The sequence below is a fragment of the Apodemus sylvaticus genome, chromosome 5 (genome assembly GCF_947179515.1).
Source record: "Apodemus sylvaticus chromosome 5, mApoSyl1.1, whole genome shotgun sequence".
NCBI lineage: Eukaryota > Metazoa > Chordata > Mammalia > Rodentia > Muridae > Apodemus > Apodemus sylvaticus.
This window is the reverse complement of record NC_067476.1, coordinates 60,959,764-60,971,647: the sequence shown is the minus strand read 5'-3', so window position 1 is coordinate 60,971,647 and position 11,884 is coordinate 60,959,764.

Here is an 11,884-nt window from a genome sequence, read left to right as displayed (position 1 = left end):
ATTTAGATTGAAGTGGAAAACATGAAATTTATAAATTCTTTTAGGAACATTGTAGTTGTTTTAAAAAAAAACAAACCAAAATAAGTTCACTCATAAACAGAACCTAGAAATCCCGTTTCCTTAGAGCGGTGTTTCTAAGCCTTCCTAATTTACCGTGTGACCCTTTGACACAGACCCTCCATGCTGTGTCGACCCCACAACCTTAAAATTATTTTCATTCCAAATGCTCAACTTCATTAGTCATTAGGGAAATGCAAATCAAAACAACCCTGAGATTTCACCTTACACCAGTCAGAATGGCTAAGATTAAAAATTCAGGAGACAGCAGGTGTTGGAGAGGGTGTGGAGAAAGAGGAACACTCCTCCACTGCTGGTGGGGTTGCAAATTGGTACAACCACTCTGGAAATCAGTCTGGCGGTTCCTCCGAAAACTGGGCACCTCACTTCCAGAAGATCCTGCTATACCACTCCTGGGCATATACCCAGAGGATTCCCCAGCATGTAATAAGGATACATGCTCTACTATGTTCATAGCAGCCCTATTTATAATTGCCAGATGCTGGAAAGAACCCAGGTATCCCTCAACAGAAGAGTGGATGCAAAAAATGTGGTATATATACACAATGGAGTACTATTCAGCCATTAGAAACAATGAATTCATGAAATTCTTAGGCAAATGGATGGAGCTAAAGAACATCATACTAAGTGCGGTAACCCAGACTCAAAAGGTGAATCATGGTATGCACTCACTAATAAGTGGATATTAACCTAGAAAACTGGAATACCCAAAACATAATCCACACATCAAATGAGGTACAAGAAGAAAGGAGGAGTGGCCCCTGGTTCTGGAAAGACTCAGTGAAACAGTATTCGGCAAAACCAGAATGGGGAAGTGGGAAGGGGTGGGTGGGAGGACAGGGGAAGAGAAGGGGGCTTACGGAACTTTCAGGGAGTGGGGGGCTAGAAAAGGGGAAATCATTTGAAATGTAAATAAAAAATTATATCGAATAAAAAATTATTTTCGTTCCTACTTCATAACTGTAACTTTGCTACTGTTATAAATCATAATGTAAATATCTGATGGGCAACTCCTGTGAAAGGGTCGTTCAAACCCAAAAGGGGTCGCAGGCTACAGGTTGAGAACCACTACATCAGAAGTAGCAATACTTGAATAGAAGCCACTAGTTAGTGGCCCCCTGAGACAAGTTTCTCCTCTCTAATTGTAACTTAACTCTTCCATGCAGTCATAGCTCACTGTGTGAACTGTTGTAATCATATGCATTTCTGCCTCGTTCTTAAAGACTTTAGGGGCTGTCTCAGCCACATGCCTCAGAGGAAAAAAAAACACTTGCAAGCAAGATGCATGACAGATGTAGATTACGGCATTCCCATCTAGCCTCTTGTCCTGAGTGACATTTTTAGCCGCGGGTAACCCTCACTAAATTGGTGATGTGGCACAGACTGACAGAGCTCCTTGCGTTCTGCACAAACCTGCCAATTATAGACTCAAAGATACTCCTAGCTAAAACTTTTGGATCCAGACGAGGGAATGCAACGTCCTGCCAAAAGTGTGTTTGTGGGTGAGAAAAGGAAGGTGAAGTGAAAATATGGACCTGCAATGTGGTGAAATGAAATGCCAAAACGTCACTTGTAAGCAAAGAATTATTTCAAAGGTACACACTCTCGGTACCTGAAAAGGGAATAAAAAAGGCAATCACTGTCACAGCAGTGATTATAAAGGTCTCAAAAGCAGCTTCTGCACATATCAAAAATGCCCTGTTAGCGGGCTGCCTTGTCTGACCTCCAGAGATGAGATGCACCTTGTCTTACTGCAACTTGATATGCCAAGGCAGGTTGATACCCATGGGAGGCCTCTCATTTCCTGAGGAGAAGGGGAGGGGTACATGGGGGGGGGTGGAGAGGGAAGGACTGGGAGGAGAGGAGGGAAGGGAAGCTCTGATTAGGATGGAACATAAATAACAATAAAAAATGGCTTGCTAATTATTTTCAGTCCTCCAGTCTTTCAAAACCTCACCTTTCAATTACTCTCATAATTTAACCAAAAACAAACCAAACTAAACCAAAACAAAACAGTCACGCAGCCTGGTTTGTGGGGCTCTCATCTAAGTCACTTGAAATAATTTTCTCTATACATTTTTTTTATTTACTTAATTTTTTATTTACTTTATGTTTTTTTTTGGGGGGGGAGGGATAGATCTCATGTAGCCCAGGCTGGGCTCAGACTAGTTAAGTCACTAAAGACTTCCTTGAATTTCTGGTTTAGGTGGTGCTAAGGATTAAACCCAAGGCTTCGTGAATGCTAAGGATTCAGGGCAATGCTTGTCTTAGTTAAGGGTCCTGTTATAGCAAAACACCATGACTAAAATAAACCTGGGGAGGAAAGGGTTTATTTCATCATACATACCTTTCAGTATCCAGGGAAATCGGGGCAGGAACTCACAGCTTGGGAACCTGGAGGTAGGAACTGCTGCAGAGCTGTGGGTGAGTGCCACCTCACTGGCTTGTTCAGTCTGCTTTCCTATAGCTCCCAGGACCGCAGGCTAGCTCAGGGGTAGGTGGCACCACACACAGTGGGCTGGTTCCTCCCCCTCCCCCATCAATCTTCAATCAAACAAATGTTCCACGGGCTAATCTCTGGACATTTTCTCTTTTTTTGGTTTATTCAAGGCAGGGTTTCTCTGTGTAGCCCTGGCTGTCCTGGAACTCACTCCATACATAGACCAGGCTGGCCTCGGACTTAGAAATCCTCCTGCCTCTGCCTCCCAAGTGCTGGGACTAAAGGTGTGCGGCACCACTGCCCGGCATCTGGACATTTTCTCAATTGAGTTTCCCTCTTTTGAAATTATTATGGCTGCGACACGCTAAACTGACCAGCACAATGCCATACTATACTTTCCCCTGACCTCTAGGCTGGTTTCTTCCGCTCCGATGAATCTCACTGTAACACAAACACAGCTTAGTTAATCTTCCCTCAGCAAAGCTACAGGGCTGGCTGTTATACTAGTTTGTCTTTGTTGTAGAGAAGACCTATCAGAATTTAGGTTTTACTATGGTCTGGATCCTGAATTGCTTCTTGCATTACTGATTACAACCTAACACAGCCTAATCCTTAGGAAGTGAGTACTGAAGACTCAGTGGAGGAAAAAATGAATAGATTCCTTTTCTCAGGGCAACAATATTTTGATACCTTCTTCAGAGAAGTTTATTCTACGTTGTCTCCCGATGAACTTTTATTGTTCACTCTGTGTCCTGTGCACTTTGACCCTGTTAGACACAGCATGGCAGATCTGAATAGCTATGAACTTCACTTGTGTTATCAGCAGCAGCAGCAGCAGCAGCATCAACACTGTGATAAATGATCTCTAATGGATGCTCCCGTCCAAGGTCTTGTCGGGAACTAATACCTATTTTTATTCAAAGCACATTACACTTTCACATGCGAATTCAAAGTTTTTATTTTTAAAAGTGGGAACAATGGGAAATCCAACAAGAGTGGTAATACTCTTGCAGAATATTTAATTAATATTATATTGGTGATGGTTCGTGAAATGTTTTGACACTTTGTCAGATGGCATGAAGACCTTATAGAAATATTGGGCTGGTGGGATGGCTCAGTGGGTAAGGATGCCTACTGCTTAAGACTGACAACCGGAGTTCAAGCCCTAGGACCACCTGGAAGAAGGAGAGAGTCTGTTCCCACAAATTGTCCTCTGAGTTCGTCATGCCCATGAGGATGCACACACACACACACACACACACAGAGTAAATAAATGTAATTTTAAAACATTTTTAAAAATATTTATTTATTTATTTTATGTATATGAGTACACGGTAGCTGACTTCAGACACACCAGAAGAAGGGGTTAGATCCCATTACAGATGGTTGTGAGCCACCATGTGGTTGCTGGGAATTGAACTCAGGGCCTCTGGAAGAGCAGTCAGTGTTCTTAACCACTGAGCCATCTCTCCAGCCCTTAAAACTTTTTTTTTAAATTATGGAAATTCTGTACTTGGAGAAACTGGATGAGCTCTTGTGATCATTATGTGTACTGTTTGCTTAAATTGTTGTCTCTCTCAAATTTTCTATCAGGCCATGGGGAAGGATGGGTAACTTGCTGTCTCTGCTTCAAAATAACTCATGACGTTACAGCACGCAATTATTCATAGCAACCAACTGCTCACCAATTGATAGGTAAATGTACGATACTAGATATATTCACACAGGGCAGTATCTATCAGCTATAAAAAATAAACAAAAACAAAAGTGATACATGCCTAGAGATTCATTGTGTGAAGTGAGAGAAGCCGAGGGCAGGGGCTGCAGACAGCATGAGTCTCCTTACACAGACAGACACACGTACATCCAGCATAGACACGTTATGCAGATGGGAAAACCTTGGCTGTCCAGGGTGCAGGGCTTTGTTTCAGGGAACCAAACATGTCCTAAAAATGATTGTGGTGCTAGGTCAGTTTTGAACCACTGAATTGTAAACTTTGAAGGGTGGACTTCAAGTTGTGAAACTGACACCCCAGTAAGGCTACCATTACAACAAATACATCAGAGAAAATCATCACAGAATGAATGTCAGTTACTTCTGCTAAAGTAGATCACACTGTTCCTCACGGGTGAGAGGAATACATTATCGTCCGTCAGAAGCATGCTGTGCTGGAATAAAGGGACCAGGAGAGGCAACTGTGTTCCAGCAGAAGCAAACTCCTGGTCCACAGAACAGAATCTCAGGCTTGAGAGGAGACGTAACTGGAGTTGGGTTGGTTCCGTCATGTCGTAATGTCGGCTAAGACACTAGGCCTGAGAAGGTGGGCTCAGCTTTAAGCCATGGCTAAAGAGACAGTTGGGATAATTAGTCCTGTAACTGCATGCTGTGCTTTTCTCCACAGAGTCCTCAGCCCTTGAGCAGAAGCTTACACAGTCCTGAAAGGTTGTTATGTCAGCTGTCAGCCCCTTCTCAGAGTTACTAAGAAAAGGGTAGCTACTCTCTTTTTCTTTTCTTTTCTTTCCTTTTTTTTTTTTTTGGATTTGGTTTTTTTGAGACAGGGTTTCTCTGTGTAGCCCTGGCTGTCCTCGAACTCAGAAATCCACCTACCTCTGCCTCCCAAGTGCCGGGATTACAGGCGTGCGCCACCACTGCCCGGCTGCTACTCTCTCTTTCTAATTCTCTCCTAAGCATGCCTCTTTGGGCTTTTCCGTCAACATTTTAGGATTCCATGGTCTTGGATTCCTCCTTTCTCAGCCTTGTCAGATATATACCAGGGCTTTCCCCCTGCTCTCCTGCATTCTCCATCTCAGAGCAGCCCTGAGGTTTCACTAAGTCTGCCTAGGCTTTTTCTGTTAAGTTGTAATAATGTTGATCTAGGTTTCCATCTGAATCCATTCTTAAATGTTTTATTAATGAGAATGAGAATCCTAACAGAGGACTCGGTTTCCCCTTATCAGCTGGAGAGCCTGGATCTCAATTGTGGCATGAGCTCTTAGGGAGTCATGGCATTTGGGAACTTATTTTGTGGTACAGTTTCCTTGTTCATAAAGAGATGACAAGTGCGGTGCCATATAATAGGAGGGTTCAGGCAACGATTAAAGGCCTGATGATTGACAGGGCCTGGTATACTGCAAAGTAAGCGATACACAAATAGTTGGCATAAATGTTGTTCTGTAGGCTAGCAAATTCAAAGCATAACTTTCTGGTGTTGACTGAAGTCCAACTCCTAATCAGTGAGTAGCCAACCACGTGAAAAAAGGAAGAAAGATTTTAATATGAAGAAATGGATATGAAACAGACATGTTAGCATGGAGGTGTTTGCATCTTTCCATCCTGAGTTGCAAGATGTGCAGTTTCTTGTGATGGAAGGCTGGTAAGGCTGCCTGAAGGAGTGTTAGCCAGAGCTGGAGTCACGGCAGTGATGGGAAGAGTGGAGGTGCTGAGGACCGCCTTGAGGGTCAGGGACTCAACGAAAGGGATGCTGGGGAAAACGACATAGATTGGTGAGATGACAAACGTGTGGAGCTCAGCAAGGCCTTCCCATCAGGACTCCCAGATGGTGGAACTAGCTGGCTGGAGACACAGAGGCCTGAAACCTGCTCCCAGGAAAGGTTTTGTTTGCACAGGGAGGATCCGTATTAAGACTTGGGCCGTTGGTGGCACTGGCTAATTTACCTTGAGGTTTCTCACTTTGACCTCAGAAACCATTCGATAGCCTTTCTAACACTGTGTTTAGAGTTTCCTCTTTAGAACTGAGGGCTTATATTTTTTCTAGGAATTTATAAATATTTCTTTTTCTAGATTAAATGTATTCTGTTGGACTTAGTATTGAAGTTAAGCACAAAATTGGCACATTTATGTTCTCCTTTTTATATGTCCACAGATAGGATTCACTTTCAGGGTCATAAACCCAATGGAGGCGAAGACCAGCTGGGTTAGTGCTCCTTAGTGATTTATTTATTTATTTATTTATTTATTTATTTTTGCTGGATGTCGAAGTACACAGAAATGATTTTATGGCTATTTTCTGGTTTGACTGTAGTCACAGTTAATTGTTTACAGTATAACGCAGCCCCAAAGCCCATGCTAGAATGAGCTGTAGGCCACTGACTTTCTCCTCTGACACTGTAAGATTAGTTAAAAGATACAGTTAGTCCCTTAAAGAGATATTGGGACGAAAGAGGGAGCAAAGTGTGTGGGTTTGTGTAGAACATGCCAGAGATTGTCTGTAATCTTATTTTGTCAAAGGGTTGGGGATTAATACAGAACATACCTGTAATCACAGCTCTCAAGAAGCTGAGGCCCGTGGATCAGGTGTGTTCAAGTGCGACCTTAGCTACACAGTGGGTTGCTGCGCGCACACCCCCACCCACCCACCCCCCACACCACCAGCAGCAGCAGCAGCAGCAGAAGCAGCAGCAGCCAAAAAAAAAAAAAAAAAAAAAAAAAAAGATAGAGAAAGGAAGGAAGGGAAAAAAGAGAAACAATCAGGATGGTTTGGGTTCAGATGACATTGGGCTTAGAGACACACCAACATGTCTGGGGTGTGTCCAAGTTCCTAAATCCTGTGGAACTGTTTGGAAGCTTGGATGATGTTAAAACATTGTACAGGGTGTTGCTATATTATATTTGATTTTAGATACATTTAATGGTAATTGGCATTTCCAGGTGTGTAAAAAGCACACATATACTTCCCATCCAAAGCAGAATGGAATAAAGAAAATATTAACTGAGATGCGTACTGAACTACCTTCATTTGTGAACTTTAATTTCTTTGTGTCTTCACTTCCTATAGGTATGGAGAGCTTGAACTTTAGGGAGAATGGTGGGTGAGCTTGCTGGTTAAGTTTCATTCACCAAAATACTGAGTGGGAGTGGGGTTTGTGCTATGACCCCCTAGGTAGGTACATTAAGACCTGAGGGCATCTTTATTTTAATACTTAGTCAGTGATATTATTATGACTGTGCCATTCCCCCAGCCTTGAGTAGGCTAAACAGATTCATAATGGGTTTGCAACCTAGCTGGAGTCTCTGGCCTCACCACATTTGCAATTCCCTAGAGGAACAGCCTGCCCGTTGAGTTTGCTCTGCAACATAAGCCGGCTGAGACAAAGATGAGGTCTGTGCGCTTTCCCTATATAAATGCAGTGATGAAAATTAAAGTTGAGCCTTGATCAGAGCCTTTGTCCTGGCTTCATCCTCCTCTTGCACTCGGTCCTTTTTCATTTCCAGCCCCTTTCAGGTAGACCCAGTTCGTCCGTGGCTGCTGGACGGGCTACAATTATTTTTGAAAAAGTGACAAAAATATCTAGACCTTTCCCTATTATTTTTCTTAACTTGTTTTATGACAACTTTTGTTTACAATTTCTTAGTTAAAAAATAAAAAATCATGAAATGTCTTTATTTATTATGAAATTTCAATATGACCAAAAGAATGAACTAAGGATAAATAAAAACTTAGTAGCCTACTTAAAGGGTGATTTTCTTTTGTACGTGTATATGTATGGCATGTTATGTGTTCCTGTGTGCATGTATGTGTACTTATGTGAAGGTACAATATGGAGGTCAGAGGTCAATGTCAGCTCTCTCAATTGCTTTCCACATTAGTTTTTGAGACAAGGTCTCTCACTAAATCTAGAGCTCACCGAGTGGCTAGACCATCTGGGCCGTGAGCTCTGGGGACCTTCCTATCTCTTAACCACAGAACTGGAGTTACAGATGTATAGGGTACTAGCCTGGCTTTTTGTGATCTGAACTCAGGTCTTCCTGCTTGTACAGCGGGCACTTTACCAACTAGCTGTTACCTCAGTCTTAAAAGGGTGATCCTCTACACACCCATGGCAGCAGGATGAATACCACCTGAGAATGCAAAGAATTCTTTGGATTGCACTCCATAGAAGTTCATTGCTGACTTGTGTTCGTGAACTATGAAACATGAATATGTGGCTTAAGGAGAAGTTTCTCTCAATAAACTTTAATTAGATGGACAAAAAGAAAGAAAGAAAGAGAAGAGAAGAGAGGAGAGGAGAGGAGAGGAGAGGAGAGGAGAGGAGAGGAGAGGAGAGGAGAGGAGAGGAGAGGAGAGGAGAGGAGAGGAGAAGAGAAGAGAAGAGAAGAGAAGAGAAGAGAAGAGAAGAGAAGAGAAACTGCAAATCCTCACACTCTAACTTAACCTACTCTTCAGAAATCCTAGCAGGGTCCCTGCTGGCCCTGATCTGTCTTCTGAGATCCTCTGGAGCATCCTGCTTCGTCCATGTGTTGAGAGTCACCCCCTTAATGCTGCTGGTGCTGATAGGTGGGAAGCTTTCATTGAAAGACTAAGACCTTGTAAAATAATTGATTTATGCTTATCTCCATCTAGCTTACAAATGAAAGAGACTCAGACTATGGTTTATTTATTTGGCTTTGACAATTACTGAGGGGGGGGGTAACCCCTAGTAAACTTTTCTGTGGACTGTACTAGCTGCTTCCCCAACTGTGCTCCCCAAATACTGACTGAATCTTTCAGGGTTCTTTCTGTTCCAGAGGTCTGGTGTCCTGGGGGAGCGTTTCACTCCAATGTGCTGCTGGCCATCTTGTCTAATGGAGACCTCCTGTTCTCTCTGTCTTCTCCTCCTCCAAGCTCCTCCACTTCTTTCTCCTTCTCTCTCGTGGTCCCTACCTATGACCCCTAGCCTGGGAGCTCCAGCTCTCTCTTTTCTCCCTGGTAACTGGTTGTAGTTATTTAACCAATAGTATTACATTGAGGAGCAAAGTTTTCACAACAAAAGCTGGTGTACATGGGAATTTGCTCATTCATCTTGGGACAACCAGATCTTGGGGACGAGTATTTAGCATTTGATTATATACTAGCACTACACCAACCCTCCAACAAGCCTTCCTAAAGTGGACTCAAAGAAATTGGTAGCTCTGTAGACCATCTCAGGTGGAGGCCATATTGTCTGACACTATTTCTAGAGTGACATGAACAAATACCAACTCACCTCAGATAGAGAACTGACAATAGACCAAAGTGTGGACACCACCAGTCTAACCTAGTGAACTGATGGCCTTTATTGGGATTAATTACAGGAGTATGGGTGAGGAGTTGCTTTTAGGAGCAGAAATGGCTCAAAGACAGCTGCATCACCAAATCCCACCCCAGCATGGGTGACAAATCACAGAAGCTGGGAACCTGGAGCATGCACACTGCACAGCCTGCAGTGTTGGAGAGAGTGCTTCCCAGGCAGCTTAGTCTGTCTTTGATTATTCTAGACAGGCTGGAGAGATGGCTCGGCGCTTAAGAGCACAGACTGCAAGCCGGGCGTGGTGGCGCACGCCTGTAATCCTAGCACTTGGGAGGCAGAGGCAGGCAGATTTCTAAGTTCGAGGCCAGCCTGGTCTACAGAGTGAGTTCCAGGACAGCCAGGACTACACAGAGAAACCCTGTCTCGAAACCCACCCCCACCCCACCCCCCAAATAAAGCACAGATTGCTCTTCCAGAGGCCCTGACTTCAATTCCCAGCAACCAAAATGCTGACTCACAACCATCTGTAATGGATCTGATGCCCCCTCTTCTGGTGTGTCTGATTATTCTAGGCAGCTGGTCTTCTGCTGCCATGTGAACCTGTCATGATAGTCTCTGTCACACAGACAAGTACCGGAGAACACTGTAACTGTGAGGCCAAATATCCTATTTTTAACTTACCTGAGTTTTTTGTCACAGCTATAGAAAGCTAACACATCAGTGCTCTACTAGTTATTTTCGTCAGGTTGCTTGTAGGAGTATAAGCACAATTCTTTCTTTTTTTTCTTTCATTTTAATTGATAAATAAAACCTGTGTTTTGGACTTTTCTTTTCAGTCATGGTGCAGTAACACTAGGGACCAGACCTAAGCCCTCATACATGTTAGATGTGTGCGTTATACTGTGAATTGCATCCTCATATACAATACTTAAATCTTTAAATCGTATTGTGTGAGTGCAGGTGTTTTGCTTGCATGCATGTTTATGCACCACGTGTGTGTCTGGTATGCACAGAGGCCAGAAGAGGGCATCAGCTCTCCCAGGGCTGGAGCGTCAGACAATTGTGAGCTGTCATATGGATGCTTCGAATTGAACTAGGGTCCCCTGGAAAGCAGCCAGTGTTCCTAACCATCGACCATCACTCCAGCCCTGACTTCTTCCCTCTTTAGAGGCTAGTCCTGTGTACACACACACAGGGTAGATTTAAATTTTTTTAAGTAGATGAAAACACTAATTTTGAAATTTGTTTAACATTACTTAAATTATTGACCAAACATAACATTACGACTTGGAAGAGTTGTAGGAAATTGATGAGCTCCGTGAGGTGTGGGAGGCATGCATGTATCTCAGAGGTCCCGGTGACCTCATGGTTTGAAGACTCCCAAGGAGTGTGCCTAATACAGTTCTTAGAGATTCTGGAATCAGATCTTCATAAATGTTTTGCTTTGTTTTAAAGTGTTGTGTTTGTACATCAATAATTTGCATGCTACATACCGACAATTTTTTTTAAAATACCAAATATATTGCATGCAACTTTGACTTGTGTCCTTAGTTCTGCAGTATGAATTCCTGTGTCTATCAAATATCAAAACAACAACAACAAACCCACACTCAGTTCTCCATGCCCCCTCCCCTTTTTAATGGCTTGCAAATACACGTAATTAAGTGGTGGGCTAATGAGATAGCTTAGTGGGTAATGGTGCTTGCTGCAAAGCTGGGTGACCTGATTGATCCCCGGGTTCTATATGTGACTGCCGACTTCTGTTAGTTGTCCTCTGACCTCCACATACATGTTATGGCATGGTTGGGCACACACGCTAAATTAAAAATATTTCAGAAGATGTGAGGAAATATCTATAGCAAGCGGCTGCCTTGTTTGTAGTCCTAATACAGTTTTAATTTTAAATGTGTGTGTGTGTGTGTGTGTGTGTGTGTGCAAAGCCCTTAGAGTTCAGATCCTTTGGAGCTGGAGTTAAAAGCTGTGGATGTAGGCGCTGTGAACCAAACTCTGACCCTCTGGAAGAACAGCAAGTGTTCTTAACTGCTGAGCCATTTCTCCAATGAAGGTTTATAGAAAGATTACTGTCAGTTAAACCACATTTAAATAACACCATACAAAAAAATGTAAGCAAAACAGATTATACATGTTTTGATTTCTCTAAAATACCAACCAGGTTTCTTGAGTTTTTCCAAATTTTGGGTTTGTTGAAGGTACTGACTTTGGCGATACAGCTTGCCTGTTAGTAGAAAATACACATTTTTGAACTCGTGCTTTCTTTGTTATCACAAATTTTTCAGAATTAACTCTCCTCTCAAGTTGTTTATCTTTTTAAGATATTTACACTTCCATTTTCCACCA